This window comes from Ursus maritimus, unplaced genomic scaffold (assembly GCF_017311325.1).
Source record: "Ursus maritimus isolate PB19 unplaced genomic scaffold, ASM1731132v1 scaffold_13, whole genome shotgun sequence".
Taxonomy (NCBI): domain Eukaryota; kingdom Metazoa; phylum Chordata; class Mammalia; order Carnivora; family Ursidae; genus Ursus; species Ursus maritimus.
Window position 1 is genome coordinate 38,968,841 of NW_024423675.1, and position 24,916 is coordinate 38,993,756.

The following is a 24,916-nucleotide window of genomic DNA, read 5'->3' on the forward strand; positions in this document are numbered from 1 at the left end:
GGAGGGGAGGGGCAGAGGAGGAGGGAGAAGCAGACCCCCCACTGAGCCGGGAGCCTGATGCAGGGCTCAATCCTAGGACCCTAGGACTCTGTGATCGTGACCTGAGCCAAAAGCAGATGCTTTACCAACTGAGCCACCAAGGCGCCCCAAATGAAGAATTTTAAGTGGGGGCACAACACAGCCAGATTTCCATTTAAAAGATTCTCCTGTGTGCAGGAGGAAGGATAGATTGGAAAAGATCAATTAGGCAGCCTTTGCAGGATCCAAGTAAGAGCTGGTAATCACTTGTCTCCATAGCAGGGGTTCTGCAGATAGCGAGATGAAGATGAATTCCACTGTTATGTAGAATCCAAAATCAGGAATACTGAAAGATGTGCGTGAGTGATATGGGGCCTGAGGGAAAAGGGAGAGTTAAATATCTTCCAGATTTTCTGGCTTTAGGATTGAGGTGGGGAGGGCTGTCACTTTCTGGAGGGAAAATTCTGGCAGAGGAGCAGTTTACTCACTAGGGAAAAAAACGAGTGTCATTTTGAGTACGTTGTGTTTAATGTGCCCGGGGGACATCCAAATGGGGATATCTGGTAGCTAGCTAAATGTCTCTGGGCTTGGGTTCAGGAGAAAGATCTAGGATAGATCTTAAAGATTGGGAATTGTTAGTGTAGTGATGACAATTAAATCCAAGGAATGGGATGAAATGGCCTGGGGAAAGTGGGTTGGGAAGAAAAAGGAAGCTCTGAAGAGCACGACATTTGAGGAATGGGAAGAGAGGGGGGCCAAACATCATAACTGAGATGAAAGTGCCAGAGGGAAGACCAAAACTCAGGAGATACATGGCTTCATGGATGCTGAAGGAAGCAAGAGTTTCAAGGAAAGAGTGAGCAAAGGTATAAAACTTAATAAGAAGTAAAACAAAATAAGTGCAGAAAACAGATTTAGATAAGATACAGTCCATATAGTACAAGGCAGAAAGCAAATGAAACTGCAAATCATAAAAAAATAGGAAACATGCAATAAAAGGGTTGAAGTTAGATAGAAAAGAACAGCTATGTCATAAAAGTTAAAGGACAAAGCAATGATTTTCAGATTATTTTTAAAATCAAAATTCAAAGACGTGTTGCTCACAAGCTGCTTGGCAGAGACACGAGATATCACTAATGGTTTTTTAATGGAAAAAACAAACACCACCTAGAAAATTTGAATGGTATGATGAATAAATACAGAATGGCTAATTCCACAAAGAAACCATTACAGGTTCAGGAAGTCATACAATGATTAAATCTGAAAGCCTGTAAGATGAAAAGTGTTCTGAAAAAAATCACCAGGGTAAACTCAAAAGCAGTTAAAAAACAACAACAATAAACCAATCAGCACAGGTTGGTGAGGCAGCAGTGGTGGAAGTGGCTGGGCCAGCGGGTGCGGGTTTGGGAGGGGGTGAGGCACTGTTGAGATCCTGCTAGAGGTGAAGAGCCTGAACAACTGCCTCATGGAGGGGACACTCATGTTCAAGGTCAAGAACATGGCCGCCAATAACAATCAGAAGCGGTAGAAGTAATATTTGCAGATTTGGATGGAGTCCTCTATCATATTTAAAATCCTACTGGAGACAAAACAAAAGTGATGGTCAGTATTTCCTCGAAATTCAACAAGGAACTTCAGGCACATGGTGCGAGTGAGTTATTAAAGATAGTGTACTGGAGTTCCTTGATAAATCCCGAATCAAGACACAATGTCTCTGCGATATGACCTTGAAAATCTGCCGACGTCCAAGGATTCCATTGTGCATCAAGGCTGGTGTGTTGAAACGAAATTGTTTTGCCTCTGTCTTTGAGAAAGACTTCCAATTCCAAGAAGAGGGCGAGGATGGAGAGGACAGGGCAGTTATCCATTGGAGAGTTGATGAGACCATGTCTGTTGAGTCTAAAAAGGACAGAGTCACAGTAGTCTTGAGCACCGTGTTTAAGGATGATGACGATGTGGTCATTGGCAAAGTGTTCATGCAAGAGTTCAAAGAAGGGTGCAGACAGAGCCAGGCACACAGTCCTACGTGTCCTCTTTAGCCACAGGGAAGGTCCTCTGGAGCTGAAGGACATGGATGTTGCTGTGGGTGACAACCTGGCTGTATACCTTCATGCCGTTCCCTCGCTATACCAATGCTAGTGCTTGAGACAACACGTCAACCTGATCCACTCGCTCTGGAACCATCTGCACTAGCACACCAAGTGCTCTAAGGCCGATATTCACACACGTATGTGGGCAAAAACCGCCAACTTCCTCAAGGTGCACGCTCAGATGTTGAGAAAAAAGAAACGAACACGGTCTGGGGAAGATGTGGGGAACGGGAAGAGGAGGTGGCTGGCGGCTGAAGGCCGCAACACTTGCTACTGGGTAATCATAGCTTTAAATGTTGCCCCTCTTCGGGTTCTTAAGGGATTCTCCATTTTGGTTCCATTTTGTACACCTTTGGAAAATAATCTACAGAAACAAGCTGTGCTTGAGAGGACTTCATACAACTTCTAAAAAAAAGAAAAGAATGGGACACCTGGGTGGCTCAGTCGGTTAAGACTGCCTTCGACTCTTGATTTCAGCTCCGGTCATGATCTCAGGGTTGGGAAATCAAGCCCCATCTGCTCTGGGCTGGGTGTGGAGCCTGCTTAAGATTCTCCCTCTCCCTCTCCCCCGTCTCAAAAGAACCCCACAAAAAACAACAGCAGCAAAACACTTTTGTGCATTGAAAGGCACCATCAAGAAGTAAAACAAACAAACAAAAACAAACAAACATAAGAAGCCCATGGAATGGGAGAGAATATAAATCATACGCTTGATAAGGGTTTAGTATCCAGATTATGTACAGGACGCCTGCAAGTTGACAATAAAAAGACAATAACCCAATTTAAAAATGAGCAAAAGATTTGCACAGACATTTCCCCAAAGAATAAATAATGATAGCCAATACCATGAAAAGATGCTCGGTGTCATTAGTCATTAGGAAAGTGCAAATGAAAACCACAATGAAATAACACTTCATACCCACTTGGATGGTTAAAATTGTGAACTACAACAAGTTTTGATAAAGACGTGGAGAAGCCAGAATCCTCATGCATTGCTGGTGAACTTGTAAAATGGTACAGCTATTTGGAAAATAGCTTGGCAAAAAAGTTAAAGAGTTACCACATGACCTAGCAATTTTACTCCTAGGTATATACCCAAGAAAGTTGCAACCATATGTCTGCACACAAAAAGTTGTGCATAAATTTTCATAGCAGCATTATTCATAGTAGCCAAACAGTGGAAACAAACACAAATGTCCATCAACTGATGAATGGATACACATATGTGGTGTATCCACACAATGGAATATTATTTAGCTTTAAAGAGGAAAAAGTAGTGATATGTGCTACAATGTGGATGAACCTTAAAAATATCCTACGTGACAGAAACCAGTCACAAAAGGTACATATTTTACAATTCCATTTATGTTAAATATCAAGAATAGGCATAGAGACAGAACATAGATTAGTGGTTTTCAGGCCTGGGGGTAAGGGAATGGAGACATTATTAAGGGATATGGGTCTTTTGTTTTTTAAGGATGAAAATATTCTAAAATTTGATAGTGATGATAGTTGCACAATTCTGAATATACTCAAAACCCCTGAATTTGTACACTTTAAAAGATTAGATTTTTTTCATATGTGAATCTTATTTCAATACCTGTTTGGTATGTGAATCTTATTTCAATATTTCAATCAAAATGCATCATGCTTTTATATTTACCTACGTAGTTACCTTTACTGATACTCTTTATTTCCTTGTGTGGATTCAAATTACTGTCTACTGTCCTTTCATTTCGGTCTCAGTGACTCCCTTTAAGAGTTTTTTTGAAGGATAAGTCTGCTAGGGACAAATTCTCTCAGTTTTGGTTTATCTGGAAATGTCTTTATTTCTCTTTAGTTTTTTAAAAGACAGTTTTGGTCAACAGACTTTTTCTTTCAGCACTTTGAATATGTCATCCATGGCCTTCTGGCTTTCCTGGCTTCTGATGAGAAGTCAACTATAAACTTATTGTGGATTCCTTGTCTGTGATGCATCACATTTCTCTTGTTGCTGTCATATTTTCTTTGATTAAGCTTTTAACAGTTTGACTACAATGTATCTATGCATGGATCTCTTTGTGTTTATTTTACTCGTGGATCATTTAACTTCTTGGATGTGTAGATAAATGATTTTCATTAGCTTCAGTTGGTTTTTAGCTACTAAGTTTTCAAATATTCTTTCTACTGCTTCCTCTCTCCTTCTTTTTGGGACTCCTATTATGCATATGTTGGCAAACTTGCATTTGATGGTGTCCCACAGACTTCTGAGGCTCTGTTCTTTTCTCTTCATTCTTTTTCCCTTTCGTACCTCGGACTAGATCATTGAAATTGACCTATATTCAAACATACTGACTCTTTATTCTGCTAATTCAAATTTGCTGTTCAGCCTCTCTAAGTGAATTTAATTTGTTATTGTCATTTTAAACTACAGAATTTCTAATTAGTTTTTTATAATTTCTTTCTATTAATATTCTATATTTGAGGATACATCAGTTTCATAATTACCTTTAATTTTTAGACCTGTTTTCTTTTAGTTCTTTGAACATATTTATAACCGCTGATTTAAAATCTTTGTCAAGTAAGTCCAACATCTTGGTTTCATCAGGAGAGTTTCTATGGACTGCTTTTCTCCCCTCTGTTTTTCCAGGTGAGCCATGTTTTCATGCTTCTTTGCATGTTTCATATTTTTTTGTTTCAAACAAAAAAGACACATTTAAAATAAATGAATAAAATGTGGCAACTCTGACAATCAGATCCCGCCCCCCTCCCCCCAGCTGAGAGTTATTTTGTGACTGTTATCTTTGTTGTTATGGCTGCTGTTTGTTTGTAGTCTTTCCTGGGTAACCCTGTAAAGTCTGTATTCTTGGCATGTATCCTCTGAAGTCTCTGCAGGTCTCTTTATGGCCAGGTAATGGTAGGACAGAGATCTACTTGAATGCTGTGAACCAATAAGTCAACCAACCTTTGCCAGGTGGTTCTATGTGTTTATTAAAGTGAGCCTCAATGGTCTGGCACCAGGCAGTTTACAATTTTGCTTTAACTTTTACTTCCTGCTCGTGGAGAGCTTCAAGGTCAGCCTGAGGTGAGAGATTAGGGCCTTCTCAGTTCTTTTCTGGGCGTGCACACAGCCCTATGCATCCACAGGGCCTTTTAGAATTCTAGAAGTACGTTGAGGTTTTTAAACCCCTTTATGAATATCTCATTCCCCGTTTTTCCTTTTAAGCTTTTTTGTTTGTTTGGTTTGGTTTTTTTGGGTCAGCCTGGTGTTAGCCCCAAATGGCATCGTTGCTTCAGATAGTGGTGATGTTAAACCATTGTTTGTCATTGTTTTTGATAAATGCTTTGGTGATATATCGTTTGCACAGAGCATGCTCTGAGAGAGGTCAAATAAAGCTTCACTCTCAGAGCTTTTCCAAGGAGCTTCCAGATCTGTCAAATGGTGAAAATGCTCTGGAGATGGAGCATTTTGAGAGGCCCCAAACACTTTCTCACCCCTCCGGGTAGGTGCTGCTTGGCTGCTGATTTTCACAGCTACTGTGCTTACAAGACTATTGGTTTCCAAGGCTACCATGAAGTTAAGTAATGGGGGATGGGAATAGGACAAGTTAAAACTCCACAAAGATCACTATTACTGAAACTCATGTGATTTTCTTGAAAAAAATCCTCAGATTATTGTAAGCCTTTGATTAATTTCTAGAATTCTGAATTTTGATAACTTTTGCCACAGTGTTCTCATTGCTTTTATGGAGGGGGAAATTTTTGGAGGTCTTCACTCCACCATTTCATAAGTACTTCTCCTGGGAAGCATTTTGAACTGAATAAAAATGAAAACACAACATACTGAAGTTTGTGGGATGTTGCTAAAGAAATAATTAGGGGAAAATAACACTAAATATCTATATTAAAAAAGAAAAAAGATTCAAAACCATGAACTTGACTCTCACTTTCGAAAACTAGAAAAAAAAAGAGCAAATGAAACACAAAGTAAGCAAAAGAAAGGAAATAATAACAATCAGAGCAGAAATCAATGAAATGGGAGACAGGAAAACATAAATAAAATGAATGCAATATAAAACTGGTACATTGATGAGATTAATAAAATTGATATACTTCTGGATAGATTAACCGGGAGGGATGGAGGGAGGGGGGTGGGCAAGACACAAATATCCAACATTAGGAACGAGAGAAGAGGCATGACCACATATTCTGCACATATTAAAAGGATAATAAGGGAAGAGTGCGAACAACTTCCTGCCAATAAATTAGCAAACTTGTGTGAAATGAATGAATCACATGAAAAACAAACTATCAAATGTCACTCAAGAAAAATAGATAAACTCTATCTTTAAAAAAATTGAATTTGTAGTAAAATTTTAACCAGAAGGACTCTGATGAAAGAAACCAAAGATCTAAATAAACAGGGAGCTATTGTACAGACATGGATAAGAAAGTTCAATATTATTAAGATGCCAGTTCTTTCCAACTTGATCAATGCAATGTAAATCAAAATCCTAGCAAGTTATTTTGTGGACATTGACAAACTGATTCTACACTTTATATGGAAAGGTAAAAGACCCAGAATAGCCCACACAATATTGAAGAAACAGAACAAACTCAGAAGACTGACACTATCCGACTTTAAGACATTATAAAACTACAATAACCAATACAGTGTGGTATTGGCAAAGGAATAGGTAAATGGATCAATAAATCTGAATACAAAGCCCAGAAATAGACACACAGAAGTAAAATCTTGCCAAAGGAGAAAAGTCAATTCAGTGGAGAAAGAATAGTTTTTTCCATTAAATGGTGGTGGAACAATTGGACATCCACCTGCAAAATAATGAACTTAGACGCAGACCCTACACTTAACGCCTTTCCCTCTGGCTGTTCTGAAAAGCCATCTTCGCATCATTCCTGTGTGTGGCTTCCCATTCGCTTCAGCCACCTCTGCTGGGCGCCTCCTCCGCCACCAATGACCCTGGCAGCTTTATCGCCAGAGTCCTGGAACTCACTCTCTGTTTTGAATCCACTGCATCGGATCAGAGAGTGTCCCCATCGCTGCAGTGGACACCAGCTCTGAGATCACCACCAATGACTTAAAGGAGAGGGAGGAGTGGTGGAGGAGGCAGAGGACACAAGAGGCGCACCTGCTAACAGGGACGCTGATGGAGGAAGATGGGGAGCAGGAGGCGGACAATGAGGTGGATGAAGGGGAAGATGTCGGGCAGCAGGAGAAGGAAGGCGATGGTGAGGAGGAGAATGGCGAGGAAGATGAGGAGGCCGAGGCAGCTACGGGCTCAAGGGCAGCTGAAGATGAGGAGGAGGTTGCCAACACCAAAAAACAGAAGACCAACCAGGATGACTACACAGCAAAAAAGGAAAAATTAAACTAAACAAAACTTAACCTATTCACCCTTCGCATCCAGTCTCAGACTCTAAACGTGGTCACCTTCGAGTGGACAGTCCCGCCCAGCTGCCCCACGTGGGCAGTGCCACCCCACAGGTGACACTCGTGCTCCACCACCCAAAACCACAGTGGGAATTTGCAACAGGGGAGGAAAAAAGAACCAAACGTCCCAGGCCCTGATTTTTCTCTTAAAAGTACTTTAAAAAGGAAAATGTGTATTTTCTGTTTACATTTTGTATTTCTGTACATACTGTTGGTGGTCAGCAATTTTCAATGACCTCGGATGACCGAACCAGCCTTCGGAGCGTTCTCGGTCCTACCTCTGACTTTACCTGTGGTGTGCCCATGTTCATTATCATCTCAAAGGAGAAATAAGACCTTGTAAGAAAAAGCAAAAACAGCAACAAAGCAATCTGATTCTGAGCATTCCAGTAACATTTTTTGTGTATGTACCCAGCTGTCGTTGGTTTGTATGAGATGGTTAAAAAGGCCAAAGATGGGGGTGCCTGGGTGCTCCAGTGCGGTAAGCATGAGACTCTTGGCTTGGGCTCAGGTCACGATCTCAGGGTCCTGACATCCAGCCCCCTCAGACTGGGTTCAGCCCGGAGTCTCCTTGAAGATTCTCTCCCTCTGCCCCCCTCTACTCACTCCCCCACTCTCTCTCGCGCACTCTCTCTCTCTCTTAAATCTCTAAAACGAAAAGGAAAGGCCAAAGAGAAAAGGTTTCTTTTTCCCCCTTTGTTGTCTATAATGTTGCTGTTTGTTTGTTTGTTTGTTTGTTTATTTATTTATTTTGACCTAGGCGATGTATGTGTTGTCCAACAATAAACCAGAATTTTATTCCGCTGAGCTACTCTAAAAAAAAAAATAACTCAAATGGATTATAGATTGAAATGTAGAATATGAAACTACAAAAATTCTAGAAGGCAACATAAGAGATAATCTAGGTGATCTTGGGTTTGGCAATGAGGTTTTAGATACACCACCAAAAGCATAATCCATGAAAGAAAAAAATTAATAAGTTAGATTTTATTAAAATTAAAAGCCTCTGCTCTGTGAAAGATGCTGACATTTTAAAAAGGGGTCTAATCTATCCATAACCTAAGATTGAGAAACACTGTCCCAGAGAACAGCTATGATTTTTATCTTTAGAAAAGTTCAAAATCAGTGTTAACAGGTCTCATGTCATTAAAAAAAGTCCCCAACAAAGTACTTTCGGAGGCTAAAATTTAATTAATATAACTTCTTATTAGATACTTTTGGTACTTGTAAAATGTATCCTTAGTTAACTGAATGAGTTGCATTCTCAAAACATTAAAAGTCATTTCCCAAAAATTATAGCTTTTACTTTGGAAACATTGAGCTTTAGCTTTTATTTCTAATAGTACTATAAATAGCAGGGCCAGGCTCTGTTAAGATAATTACTGTTGTGTGACAATGAATCATGTTGCCTGCACATGGAAGAATGCTTATTGTTTTACTCTTTATGCATTCAGCTCATCAGAAAGTGATCGCAAATCCTTTGGGTCCAGGGGGCCAGGGCACACCCCTTATAATCCCAGTAAACACTGTTATCAGACACAGGTGAAAAATGTTCCCACTGGCCCTGACTTTTGTACTGATAAGGAGCTAGTTCTCTATTAAAATCAATGACGGGTTGTATTTGAATTCAAAGAGCTTAGTTCATAATAGTACCGGATACTAGCCCATGGCATCAAAGGCTGAGTAAAGATCAGCAAAAATGAACAAATTTATTCCTTTAGCAGAGTTTTTTATGAGGTGCTACTAACAGAATAGTCACAGCTATTAGTTTAAGGGCAGATATACAATTTATTAAGAAGGAAATTGATGTAGACTTTACCTGGAATGTCCAATGTGTTATTGGTTAAAATAGGGAGGCAATAGAGATTTACCTAGTTTTTTTAGAAGAGCCTACATCATACTATGTTCAAGCACATGACGGTGTTAGTAGATGTATGTTGTTGGTTTTTATGTTTTGTTTTGTTTTGTTTTGTTTTGTTTTGTTTTGTTTTGTTTTAGTAGATGTATGTTCTTAACAAGCTTTGGAGGCAGAAAATACTTCCTGGGTACTTAATTTTTCCAGAGGTTGCCATACAAACCTGGGAGAATTTCTGAATCTAGTCAGAATGAAATCTCAGATTTTTAGAACAATATTTCAAGTTTTAGACAAAAAAAAGGTTGATCAGATATTGTTTTCATTCTGATTCAACCTCCCTCTGGTGAGTCAGCATAGTATTTTGACCTGAAAAAAAGTTGAACGTAGTTTACAAACTTTGAATGTGTGAGAAGTGGCAGCAAGACCCATATTTATTCTTCACATCATGAAGGCTGGCGCTTACCGATGGTCGTCCATGGGCCTGGCACTAGGCTGAGCACTTTGCATACTTTTCTCATTCAATCCTCAGATCACTGTGAGGTCCATGCTATTGTTATCTCCATTTTACAGATGAAGTTGAGAGCCTTAGAGCTTGAAGATTCCACTGCTGAATCCAGAGCCTGGCCTTTTCACCAATCCTATAAATGAGCAAGTGCAACATGTCTGTCTGTGTAAGATGATGGACATACGGGAGACATGGAGAAATTTATCTTCTAGCAGTCCCATGGTAGCATAGTTGACTCCTTGCAAGGAGATCAAGGTCAAAGGAGTGGTTTGGAAGATTTGACAGCCTCTTCTCTTTCTTTTCCAGATTTCCCATCTATGTCTGACCATGAGCAATCAGTTGACACCCAGCTCTTTAGGAAGCACTACTTAGGCTCTCATCGATCACTACCATCCTTTAGTTTTTCTAGCCATTGGTCTACCAAATAATTCAGCAAACACATGGGATTCCCACTCTAGACGAAGGAGCAATAGATAAACAGGGCAGGATGCTCATCTACTTGGGAGATACTACATATCTAGTAAGGTAGGTGATACGTTCAAATACAATCTATTGGTGGAGCAGGGCTTTCTCCTTCCTAAACACGCTTAGTGTTCATTTGGGGTTCGTATCTGCCTTGTGACAGATCATGAAGTATTTACATTTTCAAGCATGTGAAACTCTTATTCTCTTAGATGCTATAGACCCCTTTGTGTTTAAACAAGTTGATGCTTTATTGCAGAGGCTTTCTCCAAAGCTATCATCTTTTCAGACCTAATGTAGCATCGTATTTATAGTTATTTGTAGCGAAGTCTAGAAATGAGCGACACCTGGGTGGCTCAGTCAGTTAAGCATCTGACTTGATCTCAGCTCAGGTCTTGATCTCAGGGTTGTGAGTTCAAGCCCCACACTGTTATAAGTTCAAGCCCCATGCTTTAAAAAAAAAAAAAAGTCCCATGCTTTAAAAAAATAAGTCTTTGTTATAAGAAGTTCAACTTAAAAAAAATGTCTGGAAATGAAAACGATTTACCCTAGGTTTAAAAAAAACAGACAAACAGCTTTTGATATTTGCAATACTTTAAAGAACTCTATGTGACAAAGAGACGATCACAAATCCAAAATATGATGTTAAAACAGAAAAGCACATCAATTTTCACCAAATTACAAATCTAAACTAATGTAATAATTTCATTGTATGTGTGAGAGAATGAATATTTTAGTTATTTTTGTCTCAAGAACTACTAGAATTATTTATAAGTGACATTTTACTAACAGGACAGGTGCATGAATTTTTATTATTAGGCACAGTTAGAAATTTCAGATCCTTAGCAATCAGCATTTCCTTTTCTATGAAACTATCCTAAGGAGAAAATCAAATATGAACACAAAAATTTAAGTATAAGCATCTTCAACATAATATTATTTATATAATACTAAAAAAAAAAACCCACAAAAGAACAACAACAACAACAAAAAGTCAGGATAAAAAAAATAACCTACAAGAGAAGAATGGGCTATTAGGTAGGCATATGCATATAAAACGTTTTCATGAAATAGTTAATAATACGGAAAATGCTCAGCTACGGAGAAGAGATAAGGACTAGTAGACAATGATGATAATGATCTCAATTCTGTAATAATCATGATCCTTCCCACATGGGATGCCCTCCAGCAGCCATTTTTGTTTTCTGTGACTCTGACCCATTTCCTATTGAATTTAGGATTAAGGTTGAGATAGAAAGATACTCTTCTCTGCTGGCCACAAATGTAGCAATGTACACATGGAGGTAGAGAGAGAGAATGAGTGACAGAGACAGAGACACTAGTAGCTGCCTGGATTCCCGATGGCCTCAGGGGCTGTGTCCAGCCCCTTACTGGTACCACTGTGGTTCTTTCCATTTCCACCTAGGCTGATGCCTTTGCATTGAAAAATTACTAACATTACAATTAGATAAGTAAAGAAAATGTAGATACTTTTCATCTTGAAAATAGACCTCATCTTCCTTATAAGCTCCCCTGGGTATTGGGAAAACTGTGGTTTAGACATGCCCAGTAAATGCTGTGCAATCCAATTGCAGTGGGCATGCAGGGAAGCAAGAGCTCCTGGCTTCAGGGCTCCCAAACAGACCAGGTTCGGCCACTCACCACGGACAAAGTCTAAAGGCAGAGAAATGAGGGGTGGTGAAACAAGAAAAGAATTTATTTCAGTGAGGCCCATACCAGGAAGACAGCCGACTAGTGTCTAAGACTGTCTCCAAAGTACTGAAAATACTTCCAGGTTTACATAAGGAAAATGAGGGGCAAAGGTGGGTGGGTGCATGCGGATAGGCAGTGAAGGTTTTAATCGATCGTGGTCTTGGAGTCAATCATGGGTGGGATCTTGTTGGCTCAGGGCAGCCCTTGTTGCCTGAGGGGGTAGTTTTGTTTCCTATCAAGGAAGTCTTCTGACTGAGGGAAAAGACCAGCTGGAAAGAAGAACCCAACTAAAAAGTCTGAGGTCAAATGGGGGCAGCCAAAGTCCTCTTTCACGATGATTTAAAGAGTCTCTGCAGAAAACTCAGATACTATGGATGACTTAGTATTTTATATTTTGGATTAGCTCCCACTCACTGTTTTCTCCAAAATGGGAATTTAGAGGGCTTACAGCAATTCGGTGTCCTTTGGGCATCCATTGTTGAAACATGCAGCTAGCATGGTTTGGTCCGTTCTGTCATGGTTTAGTCCACCTGGTAAGCCCAACCTACTCACCCATCTCTTCTTACGCCTTATTCTTACTGTGGGTCCCTGATATTTGACTGTCTCTTATTGTAGTGGTACATTCCTCAGTTTCAGGGTCTCTTTGTCCTAAGGATGGTGATCTCTTCCAGCAAATGTCTAGCCAACTGCTAGTTCATGTCTGAATAGCCGTGGGTGCATTCAGGGTCCCATTCTATGCCGTATAGAAACCGAGAGCCAAATGCAGGCCCCCTGTCTGCTTATCTCCGAAGATGGTGGGGGTCACCTGTGAGATGTCCTCTCCAAACAGAAAGTAAGGCAATGTCTCCTGCCCTTCCTGTCCTGTCTCCTGGCTCCTCCTTCTAGGACTTTGGCCAGAGAGGAGACATAGTAATATGTCTCACTGTGGATTTGCTTCCCTTTTCCTTTCTTCCTCTTCTTACAAATCACCAGAATCAGAAGGGGTGACTACCTCTCCTACTTAGTTCTCAACATTCTTTTAACGTCATATGCTCTTCCTTCTAGTGGTTGTAATCAACCTGTTCCCTTCCCTGGGGCTATAGGAGCTGATGAGACAGGGGTGAGGGAGAGATCAACCCCCTGATAAGGGAAGTATCAAGATTAAAAAGTATGTATCAGAATAAATGAAGTGGGTTCTTTTATTTTTAAGATTTTATTTATTTATTTGACAGAGAGAGAGCAAGAGAGCACAAGCAGGGGGAGCAGCAGAGGGAGAGGGAGAGGGAGAGGGAGAAACAGGACCCCCACTGAGCAGGGCCCCCGACGTGGGCTCAATCGCAGGACCCCAAAATCATGACCTGAGCCAAAGGCAGATACTTAACCAACTGAGCCACCCAGGTATCCCTGAAGTAGGTTCTTACTGCTGGAAAATCAAAAGGCTAAGATACCAGGATGCACAACAGTATGCAGAAGATTATTCTAGATCTGTAATCCCGCACACGCCCCCGCGCACACACACATACACAGACACACACTCAAAGACTCTTTAGATCTATCTCTGCTTTATTTAAATTTGAAGTGTGGCTGTGCTTCTTGTTAACTTGAGTCTTTGCTTAAAGAAGTTCAACTAAAAAGACGATAAGGTGAAGCTTCTCCATGCTTCGAAATGTGCATTTACTCTTCTGAGACCCCCTCTTCACATCAGTCTTGGCTGGGCTTTCTGCCAGCGCTTTGTTGCAATTACTTGACTCCTGTAGATTGGATAATGGCCTCAGCTTCTTCATGGAAGAGAGACAAAAGATTCAGAAATATGCTCCAAAAGATCTTTATAGCTACGTTGCCCTGTGATCCTACAAAGGCTGAATCTGGGGAAAAGTGGGAGGAAGGAAGAAACTGTCTTTTGACTGTCGCTTTCATTTTTTCCACAGTTTTTCCTTAACAAATTTGGTCACCCTTCCTCTAACTCAGAAGGTCTTTAAATGTTTTTCAGTTTCTCTTCCTGTCACATTAAATGAGTTCTTCAACCCCTCAAGTGTAAAATGATGATTGTAATATTGAATATGGCAAAGGGTTGTTGTGAAGGTTTGACCAGAAATAGAAAAGACTTCAAAACCCTGAGGGACTCCAGGTACCACTGGGGGACTGTTCAGGGCAGGGTTTATTGCCAGGACCCCAAACTGGACCTTGTAGGAGCTCCTCACTTTGCTTTCTTCATGAGTGTCTTAAGTTATCTTCCCAGATCAGGAAGTCAAGTATGGCAAGATGAAAAGGGTTAAAACTGGTTGATCACTGTCTTGAGAAGCATCAGAGTTGGGAAAGAGAGATGATTTGAACTGGGATACAGAGGATGAAGTACTTCCTGGGGTTCTCACCAGTGCTGTGAGCTAGAGCGGGTCACTCGGCCTCTCTGAGCTCTGTTTCCTAAGTGCAAATGGTAACCCTGCTCTTCCTGGGAAGATCATTGTGAGGGAATAGGCAGCTTTCAGAAAGGAAAAAAAAAAAAAAAAAAGCAAGCCAAGAACCACCTGAATGGTGAACAAACATGTCAGACAATAACCAACTGCACTAATAAGTAGGGAAATGCACAGTAAGCCAAGATATGTCTCCAATTGGCAAAGACTTTGAAGTATGACAATATTGAATACTGGTCAACACATGAGGAGACAGGAATTTATAGTCACCATTACAGAGTTTCACTGATATGATTCCTATGGGGATACACTTGCTTATATTGAGAACATTAAAAAATGTATCCCCTTACAACCACGTGTACTCTAGAAATATCTCTTACACCTAAGCACAAAGAAACATGGATGAGCATATTTATTTGAGTACTTCCCATGATAACAAAAATTTGAAACTCCACCTGTATGGAAAGTGGAATAGATAACTTAACTTTTCATATTTAATACATCCTACTTTTGCAACATAAAGAGCTAAGATGGTTTGACGAGAAACACACTTAGCTTCTTAACACATAATCTAGGAAACATTTTTGGGAAGACATAGAATGAACTAGAATTAGTAAATACTAATCTTACTAATAGTACAAAAAAATGCAAATTAAAATAACAGGGAGCTACCTCATTTATGGCCTTGGAGTTAACAATTTAAAAAGATTAAGAGATAATTCCCTGTGCTTAGGTGGGTGCCACAAAATTACATTTTCATAGGTTATTTGAAACTCTGACATAGCAATTTGGCAAATAAATATTTAGAGCCTCAAAAATACTCGTAACTTTAGGCCCAGTAACTAGTTTGTATTAAGCTATATTTTTGTAGATGTTTATCATAGTATTACTCGCATGGTAAAAATTAGGAATTTGTAATAATTAAAAATTGGTAATAACTACTTTGGATTTGTTAAGTCATCTTTGGTACACTTATCAGATGGTGAAGGGAAGGAAAAATTATTCCTCTACCCTTCAAAATTCTTCCAGCTGGACTGAGAATTAAATTTACATGAAACAGATTAATAGGACAAAGAAACCAAATTTTTATTGTGCGCACATGGAGGCCCAATAATGAAATTAAGACCTAAAGAAATGACCAAGACAGGCAGTTTTTATGTTTTCTGAGACAAAGTGACAATAAATCTGTGAGGAATTGACAGGACAAAGAAAACTTAACTTTGGGAATTTCAGTTAGTAAGGAATTCTAAACAGAATTTGGGCTCGGGTGATAAATTAGTAAAAGGTAACAAGGTTGTTTATACAGCCTCCTTGGCTCTAAATTTCCCATCTCTGGTGATAAGAATGTCTCTTTGCCTCCAGGTATAAGAAAAGTATCTTTTATATGGGAGATTTATTTCCTGCTTTCAAGGGGACAGAGGAGGGTCTCTCTGAATGTCCGTGGACAGACTCTCTTTTAAATAATTAAAAAAGAAATCAATATGCCAAAGTGGCACACTTTGGGGCAGCCTGCATTTAGCCATTAAAATGATACCTATTGAAGACTAGGTAACTAATTAATCATCATAATAAAGTAATAAGAAGTGCAAAAATTAGATCCACATCTGGATAGATGAAATTGCTACAATTTAGGCCAAAAGACATAAAAATTAGGCATAGAAAAAACAATGGAAGAAAACATGTGACTCGTTCTGAGAAGGTAAAAACTGTGTCCTGCCAGTTATCAGGCTGGGATAACAGGCATAGATTAAGATCAAGCCAAGTGCCAAGTTAATAGGAAATAATTTTCTTCCAAGGCCATGCTACACCTATAAAGTGTTATAAACATCCCCTTACTTAAGGGACTGTTAATCTCTTACTCACTGAAAAATCTTGGTCCTAGTATATAAAATGTCAAAAGTTTGCTCTTTGGAATCATAAGAATAAGAGTGAAGCACCCCGCCCTTTTTGTTGGGAGAATTTCAGTCCTTTGACACAGAAAAGCAGCCTTGATTTCCAACCCATGTACAGAACTTCAGATAAGGGATTACTGTACACATCATTTCACATCCAGCTCAACTTTGTGGTTTCCCAGGAAAAAGGACTCTGGGTCCCCTTTGCAGTCCAGACTTCATGTTGACTCTTTTATCTCAAGTCCTGCTTTGCTCTGAGTCTATCAAAGCACTGCTTCTCTTAAATCCTGCAATAACCCCATTTCTTTCTTTCTTCGGTGAGACATCCCATGATTCTTCTGGTTTGTGGTCTGCCTTATTGCAAAAAGTCAGCAAACGTGATTTTTCAGACTATAGCTCTGTCTGCTAACTGCCTTGTCTAATTGGGCCAGAATGTGTCAACATGGTAATGGTGACTATCTTCACATGACAGGACTATCCTATGTAAATTATACTTCTCCATATATTTCTCAATGAAAAACTATTTATTGCATAATGTAAAAAAGTTAGGCACTAAGTTGATTAAGCTGACTAATATTAATTTATTTTTCCTTCCTTGAGCTTTTCTGTTTTCTTTTTTTCCCCAAAAAAATTTATAATAAAAGCATGTTACTTTTTAAAATAAGAAATAAATCCGTAATTACTGTTTCAAAATCGTTGACAAAAATTCTGCTGATGAACAAAATGAAATCTATGTTTCTGGATAATTATATGGTGGCATGAGTGACTGAAATGACAAGTTCAGAGCCTGGCCAGAGGAGAGAGAAAGAGGTGATGCTTCTTCCAATAAAATGGTGGAGGTAGCATTCTCCATCAGCTCTGACAAGCTAATTTGGCCTCTTTCCTGTTTGCGCTCCAGTAATCCAGAGCTTGGTTCTAAGAGGGTGCACAGTTTATGTTAGAGTCTTAGCAAGAAAAGGCTGGAACTCTTTGATTTAGGAATACCAAGTCTGTTCTTCAACTCTTCTCAATGTTCTAATGATTTCATAACATCTCCTGTCTGGTAACTAAGAGATGTTATTCTGCTGTTTTGAACGCAAACCAGAAGTGGACATTTTAGAGGTCTTCTTTGTTCGTCTTGCCCATTGTGTGGCTTTATTCAAGTTCATCTTATGGCATCGTGCAGTGTTTTCAGAGGCTCTTTCGACAATCCTCAGTTAAAATGAAATGCTATGTGGAGGAAGAAGATAAACGAAAATTTTAAAAAATTGTGCCAAGATATAGAGAACATAAAATTTTTCACTGAAATCATTTGAAGTATATAATTTAGTGGCATTACACTCACACTGTTGTGTAACCATCACAACTATGTATTTCCAAATGCCTTTTGGCATCCCAAATAGAAACTCTATCCCCATGAAGCAATATCTTCCCATTTCCCCTTCCTTCCTAATCCTTGGTAACCTCAAATCTACCTGCTGTCTCCATAAAATTGCCTATTCTAGGTATTTCATATAAAGACAATAGTTGTCCTTTTGTGTCTGGCTTATTTCACTTAGCATTATGTTTTCAAGGTTCATCCATGTTATAGCACATCACTGCTTCATTCCTTTTTGCTGTTGAATACTATTCCATTGTGTGCATATACTTCATTTTATCCATTCATCTGTTGATAGAAGCATGGGTTGTTTCCACTCGGGCTATTGTGAAAAATGCTGCTATGAACGCTGGTGTACATGTATCTGTTTGAATCCTTGTTTTCAATTCTTTTGGATATTTTCTTAAGAGTAATATCTAAAGGATCATATGGTAATGCTATGTTTAACTTTTTGAGGAACTGCCGCACTGTTTTCCACAGTAGCTGTACCACTTCACATTTCATCAGCAATTTATGGGGGTTCCAATTTAGGGGTGGAGATAAATTTGGGACCTGATTTCCAATCCCAACTCTTCTAAGATTTGGCTTATTGTTTAGCGAATCTAATGATTGTGACATACCTTATTCTGTGATGCAGTGCTTTTTCTCTTTCTTCTATTGAATTACAAATGTCAACCATTTCTGAGGACAGATAAGGAGATTAATTAATCACTTGCTTTCATATCTATGTTTGCAGATTACTTTTTGAGTAATCATTCTGGCATTTGAGTAGCTAAAATCTTATGGCTGGATGTCAAGATGGACTTTCCTCATGACCAATTCCAAATTTCCAAATAAGATTACAGTGATATAATATATACATATTATGTAATTATATGTATTATTATATGTCATGTATTTAATATATTATAAATTATATGATTATGTTAAATAATTACATACAATTAATATATTTTATAATTATGTTATAGTAGAAGGAGCCTAGAAATAAAGGTGACTTCTGCACTTACGTAATGAGAAACTGTTATGCCATTCTCTTGGGTAAAGACCTGGAAAAAAATTTCCCACTTTGATCCAATACACATGACTAATTAATTAATTTAATTAATTAATTACTTTGAGAGCTTTATGCTTTCAGATTACCTAACTTTGGTTCCAAATGCAAGTACAAGTCACATCCACTTTCTTGAAAAGCATACTGATCCTTCCAGATGGTAGCTCTCTATTTTACTCCTAATTGTTCCTGGCATTTGGCAGTGGAATGTCTCAAGTGTTAAAATTAGTAAACTCAAATGCCGTACAATCTTAACTGGGTGTCTAAGAAGCATGCTGTATCTAAAAACTGAACATACCTGTTCTTTAATTTCTTCGTTATTACTTCCTGGTCATCCTGGTTTTGCGAACTTTGAGGAAAGATACTGGTAAGGCTGCATGTTTCTCACGCACTGGTTTCCCTGGAGAACTGTGACATTTCAAACATGGAACTGCCCGGAAGAAATCAACATCCACATTCTCTCATGCTGCCATTCCAAAGGCAAAGTGTCAGAAATCTTCCATTTCTCCCTCCAGATTTTCCCTCCTCCTGTTCTCTGCCTTGAGAGACCTCTGTACACTGCATCTGCAGGTCCCCAAATGTCTGGCTTCCGGTTAAGTTAGGTCAAGGAGGAGTAGGGGAGTCATCAAGGACATGAGAGAGAGAAGAGTGAGGATACTCTTCAGCTTCCTACTTGAGCAGTTTGCCTCAGGCTGGTTGGTACCTTCATCAAAAGTCACTCTCTAGGAGCTCTTTTCTAGACATTCTCTCTCTTTCTGGCTTCTGGTATCCCACTCTGACCAGACCTGGGTTCCTGCACAATTCCTTGTGGTTCTTCTAATGAGTTCCTTTGTAAATAAACTCTTCCTGAGTTAGTTTAACTTGATTGTCCATCTGTTTTCTGTTGGGACCTTGAATAATACAAACAAGAAAATGATTTTGGTATTGCTGCTTCTTTAAATAAAGCTCACCCTGGCTTTATTAGCTAAACTAGCAGTTTTTTATCTTGGGTTGTGACCGTTCTGGGTGACACTGTTTATTTCAATAGGCATCATGAAATTTCTCAAAACAGTTTCAACTGTAATTAAAAACTAAAAACTTGACATTTGGCACCTTGTATCAGGTGGGGATGAAGGCGTGTGATCATCAAAGTCACTGGCTCAGTCGTTCTTGAGTTGATAATTGGCCATTAAAGGAGGTACATTCCAGGAGGTTGGGCATGAGGCCAAGAATGGCAAACACACCTGCTCAAGGACAGGGCAGGGGAAGACAATAGAACACACTGAATATTGTGAATTAGAGAATGGATGCTTTGCCTAAGGGCATTCAAATTCAAATTAATTTTTTAAAAACCCTACAAAACTAGCAAAACTAAGCTGTAATCTTTTGGATGCAAGAACAGGTGTCATCTTTTGGATGCAGTGAAAAGTGATGACATGTTCACCAATGACTCTAAGTCAAGCGACTGACTATGTCTGAGGTAGGAGGGTCCTTCTGGGGTGCTGCATTAGTTTGCCAGTGTGGCCATAACAAAATACCACAGACTGGGTGACTTAAATTAACAACAGAAATTTATTTTCTCACATTTCTGGAAGTCCAAGATGAAGGTTGTTGACAAGTTTGATTTCTTCTGGCTCTCTTCTCGCTGTGTCCTCACATGGTCTTTCCTCCGTGCATGCACATGTTTGGTACCTCTCTCTGTGCATCCCAGTTTTCTCCTCTCATAAGGACACCAGTCACATCAGATTAGGGCCCACCCTAACAACCTCATTTAACCTTAATCATCCCTTTAAAGACCCTGTCTCCAAATACAGTTGCCTTCTGAGGTACTGAGGGTTAGGGCTTCAACACAGGTTGGCTATTAACAGGAGATGATATTCTATTTCTTGACCTGGGAGATGGTTTCGGAGGTACTTAATGTATAATTATTTATGAAGTTATATATTCATGTATTATGTATTATGATTTTATGTTATTTTAAAAGTTAAACAAATCGGCATACCATGCTAGCCAAAAGACGTGTTCTGGGACACCCTTTCAGACTTTGTAGAGGCAAATAACATTCATTTCCAAGAAGAGTGTCAAAAATAAGGTATGCACCAGGACAAGGCAATTCATCTTCTTGGCACTGTTTTTCTTCCTCAAGAATGTGACACTATGAAACATTTCAGGATCTTTATTCAGCATACCTGGTACATAAATACTTTACCTGATTTTATTTTTGACCTCTTCTGAATATTAAAACTGTGTGTGTATTTCATACAAACTCTGGTGTCTGTACAATCCCCACTCCCCTAAATCTGCAGGCATAAGACAGGCTGCCCTAGTGTGAATTATGCTTTGGATCTGTCCACCAGGCTGTAGATGACCTTGTGAAACTGAAGGCTCTGGTAATGAAGTTGCTCTGTTAAAAGAGGAGCATTTCTAAAAACAGCAGCATATTACAATTCAGAAGGGGGAGAGGTGTTTTGTTTTCCGTGTTCACAAGGAAGAAGGGTGTTCATCACAAAGCAGAAGTTTATCATTTCCGTACTGTGCTATTGTGATAACCTAAAATGTAATTGGATTTTGCATTATCTGTCCTTAGTAGGAAAGATCACAAAGTATGTTGTGTAGTGTTACTTGAAAGATACCAAAAAGCCTTTCTCCTCCCAGTGGAGCTTATTCATCCACCTGCTATAGGATAAGAGATTCCCAACATTCCAGCTACTTCTCTATTCATCCTCTAGCATTGTGCCAGGTAATGGAATGCAACGATGAAACAGACACAGTCCCTGTGCTCACGGAGCTCTCTGTCTAGTGCCAGAATCATATAGGTAAACCATTATTACAGCACAACATTTATAGAGGGGAATATGGAAATAGAAGGGGATACTCAAGGCAGTTTGGAGGTTCAGGGAATTCTTCCCAGAAGAATTTCTGTGCTTAAATGCAAAGAAGGAATCAAAGTTAATCATGTTACAAGTCAGGTGACAATGTCCTGAGATGGACTTACATTAAAATGTCACAGAGCCATTAGCCATCTCAGGGTGTAGAACTATGGTCATTTGCATGTTGCAAAGGCAAAAATAGAAAACGTGATTGGAGAGGTGAGAGAGAAAGGAACTTTCATTTTATGTTAAGAGCGATGATGTCATATTACTTTTGGATGTATTAATCTGGCTTCTGTATGAAGGACTTGGACTTGAAGAAGAAGAAGAAGAAGAAGAAGAAGAAGAAGAAGAAGAGGAACAACTTGGACTAGGCAGAATGACCAGTTAGGAAATATGGTAAGAGTCTGGGATGACTTCATGAATAATAGCATCACTAAGAGCTAGAGAACACAGGAAGGTTTGGGGGTAAGGTTGATCATTTCAGTTTGGGACTGGGTGAATTTGTGGTAAGAGTGTGATACTGGTGAGTAGTTAGACATATATCCAGGAGAAGATTGAGAGAGGAATCTTCAGTACAGGTAAAGTTTTGGAAGTTGTTAGCACACTGGTGTTATTTGGAATCATGAAAGTAGATGAGGTTGCCCTTTCAAAATTGCTGTGTAGAATACAGGCAGTAGACAAGGATGGACTCCTAGGAAATGCACACTTTAAAGAGTAGGCAGAAGAAGATAAGGCCAAAGAGGAAACAGGGAAGAAACTAAATATAAGAAAGAAAATCACCAAGAAAGTCAGATGTAATGAAAGCCAAGGAAGTAGAGAGTTTCAAAGTAGAGAGAGTAATCAATATCGGCAAAATAGCATGTTAATTCCATATGAAATAATTGAAAAATATCCATTGGATTTGATAATCAGGAGATTATTTGTCACCTTAACTAAAATAGTTCCAGCAGACTGATGGAGGGAAAAGAAGCCCAATTACCACAAACTGTGCCTTGAACAGGAGATGTGAACTGAGCTAGAGTCTCTATTGTGCTTTTGAGATGTTTGCATAAGAAGGGGAAGGTGAAGACTAATGGTAATTTATGCAGAACACTGGGTCAGAGGAGGACATTTTTATGATGCGCAATTCTTGATAGAGGGGAAGGAGCTAGTAGACAGAGAGGAGAGCAGATGACTGAATAAGGACCATGATGTGGCAGGAAAGGATGGACTCGAAAGAAGAGATGGAGAACATCTCAGTTTTCTGAGGCTGCTGTAGCAAATGCCACAATCTGAATGGCCTAAAACAACAGAAATTTATTATCTCACAGTTCTGAAAGTTAGAAGTCTGAAATCAAGGGGGACCATGCTCCCTTGGACTCTGGATAGAACATTTCCTTGCCTCTTCCTATCTTCTCATGGTGGCCATTGGTCTTTAGTACCCTTGACTGTTGTGTTTGTGGCTTCACATGGCATTCTTTTCCTTGTGTGCATGTGTTCATGTCCAAATTTCCTTCTTCTTCATGACCTCATTTCACTTGATTCCATCCACAAAGACCCTATTTCCAACAAGGTCACATTCACAGGTACCAGAGATTAGGACATCAACATATCCTTTAGGAGGGCACCATCCAACCCCTAAGAGAGGGGTTGATCTTGAAAAAAAACAAAACCCCTAACAGAGGGGTTAATCTTGAGAAAAGGTATCTCATCCTCTGAGAAAGAGAGGCAGGATGGGAATGGATTTAGACAAGCTTAAAGGTAAAGAGGGCAGGGAGTTGACACAGTAATAACCTCTATTGTAATAGAGTAATAACCTCTAACTAATAACCTCAATTGTCATATGTTGAGAGTAAGCTGAGGCAGAGTTGAACAAGGGATTTAAGAAAGTGGCAAAGTGCTAGAAAAGTTATGAAAGGGAATGGACAAACTAACCTACGACCAGTGAAAAGACTGATGGGTGGTAGCCATGCGGGTTCACTTAAGGCAGGAAAGTGAAGTGAGTGAAAAGGCTACCCCCACTCCTGCCAAAAAAGGAGGGAGGGATGTTCACATCAGATCAAAGAATCCAGCTAGATTAATGCAGGGGAGGGGAAGAAGCCATAGTAGGAGGAGTCTAGCAGGGAGTAAGAGATGGGATGGTAACAGAGGGTGAGATTGCCTTTCCCTGACTGAGGAGTGAGAGGCATCGCTGGAAGAAGCTGGCTGCATGTAATTTAATTCTGACACGTATTGGAATAGATTCTTCATTCCTTGAAAAATATGGCCAAGACTCAGTGAAGACAAAAAAAAAAAAGTGTTTTTGGCTGCTTTACAATTTGTAAAGACTTTTCACATAGGCTGTTCTATCGAAAGGGAAGAACCATGTCTTACATGAGTTCCTGCAGAACTTAGTTAAGTACATGGAGGGACTCAAAATAAGCTTGTTTCTTGTGGATTCAAATATTTTACTTGAAACAAAGAAACAGTCCATTCTGTCTACCAACACTCACAGGAATCTAAGGAAAGAAAGAGGCGTAGACAGGTACGTTTCAATGGGAGATAAAGGGATAGAAGAGATGTAGTTGAGAAGAGTTGTTAAAGTGTAGCAGAAAAGGGCTTCGGATCTGGAGTCACATATACCTCTGTTGGATCTTTGATTTTTGTGTGTTTGTGTGTGTGGCTATAGCAGAAGCATGAGTCTACTTCAAAACCTCCAAAATGACGACCAGGATGGCAAACTCCTCACCCGGAGGCTCAATGCAACCTGAGATGTGTCACATTTGGCCGGCATGGAGTTTTTTTAAAAGTTGACTTTGAACACTTTTTGCCTGGGTCCTATCCATTTGTCATAAGAGAAGGGAACTGGGAAAACACCACGAAGTTATGGAATTTCAGAAACTGACTGATGCAGAAGTGACCAGGTGGTTTTCCAACATCTTATGGAAATGGTGGCCAAGAGAGGGTTCGCTCCAACTACAGAAAATTCCAGATAGCTACCTTTCTTAATAACTGCAGTTTGTAGCATATGAAATTAACACCCACTAAGCTAATAGATATGAATTACTACCATTTGGTCTTTTTCAGCTTCTTAGCAGTTATGGTTGTGTGTATAACACTATAGCTTTATTTTCCTTGTTATTCTTGCTTGGCACAGGCACAGGTCTTCCTTCAAATATCCTGTTCCCCCCACTCTGCCATGCACGCTGTAGCATTTTGGTTTGGTCACTGCAAGTGACTGAAGTATAGGGCCAACACAAATGTAACTTAGAGAAGGGGAAGGGAAGAAAATGAGATTGATTTTTAAAAATACATCTATTTTTCATTGTTAATAAA

The 24,916-nt window shown here is 39.4% G+C and overlaps 2 pseudogenes; both read left to right on the forward strand.

The window, feature by feature from the left end:
- Positions 1-838: 838 nt before the first annotated feature.
- Positions 839-2,363, forward strand: LOC103663508 (annotated as a pseudogene).
- Positions 2,364-4,958: 2,595 nt separating this feature from the next.
- On the forward strand, positions 4,959-7,499 carry LOC103663507 (annotated as a pseudogene).
- The last annotated feature ends 17,417 nt before the right edge of the window (positions 7,500-24,916 follow it).